Here is a 1,207-nt window from a genome sequence, read left to right as displayed (position 1 = left end):
TTAAGTCTGTCTATTTTTATACCATTTGAGTGCTCCACAAAGGTTGATGACCAATTATTAGTGAACTACATATTTCTGACTGGATTTCCTTGGGATCACTGGCCACTCTAATGACCTTCCCTTCTTGTTACATAAAGATCCAGGTCAGGGCGGTAGCTGCAAAGGAGGGTTTTTATTATTATTTTCTCTAGGGTATGGATAAAGCTTTTACAGTATATTGTATGACCCAAGTGATACACTAATTATATTATATTTTTCCCCCTGGGTACTGCATGAATCAAGTATTTTAATAGACAGACCACTATTTTTAATATTCAAAGACTCATTAAGGGCAGGTTCGGTTACACATGACTGGCACATAGCAAATGTGAAAAGGATCAAAAAGCGATCCTGGAAACTACAGACCTGTGAGTTTACCTTCTGTTGTGGGGAAAATATTTGAGGGGTTTGTTAGGGATTCTAATCTTGAGCATCTCACTGTACATAACCATATAACTCAGTATCAGCATGGGTTTATGAGGAATCATTCCTGTTAGACTAATCTGATTGGCTTCTATGAGGAGGTAAGTTCCAGACTGGGCCTGGGGGAGGCTGCAGATGATGTGTATCTGGACTTTTCCAGGGCATTTGATACAGTGTCACATAAAAGGTAAGCACTTGGCGTAGTGATATAAAACAGGGTCGTCGTTAATGGCACATGCTTAGATGGGGTTGTCATTACCAGTGGAGTGCCACAGGGGTCAGTATTGGGCCCTTTCTTTTCTTTTAAATGTTTTTATTAATTACTTCAATGGGTATACACAGTAAATTTTTTGTACTGATAAGTATGATACTAAAGTGATTTAATACCAAAGCTAATAGTATAACATTAGAGGAATTTGTTGAAGCTTAAGGAGTGGGCGGAGAAATTAATGTAGATAAATGAAAAAATTTACAGCATCTACTCGATTATAAGCTGAGTTTTTTTAGCACAAAAAACTCGAGGGGGGGTGTACTCGCCTTCCGACTCCCCCCAGCAGGTCCGCTTCTATGAAGCGATGCCTCAGTGTCCCCGAGCCATCCGTTGCAGGAATCTTGGCGCCAGCCGCTCGCTGGCGTTCTACTACGTGCGCCGGCATTGGCCCACAATATGATGAGCGGCTGAGATCATGGTTCCTGTGACGGACTGCGCGGGGACACGAAGCCGAGGCCGGAGCCACTCGGAAGG

This window comes from Engystomops pustulosus, chromosome 9 (assembly GCF_040894005.1).
Source record: "Engystomops pustulosus chromosome 9, aEngPut4.maternal, whole genome shotgun sequence".
NCBI lineage: Eukaryota > Metazoa > Chordata > Amphibia > Anura > Leptodactylidae > Engystomops > Engystomops pustulosus.
The sequence above is the reverse complement of the archived record's forward strand: the minus strand, read 5'-3'. Positions refer to the sequence as shown.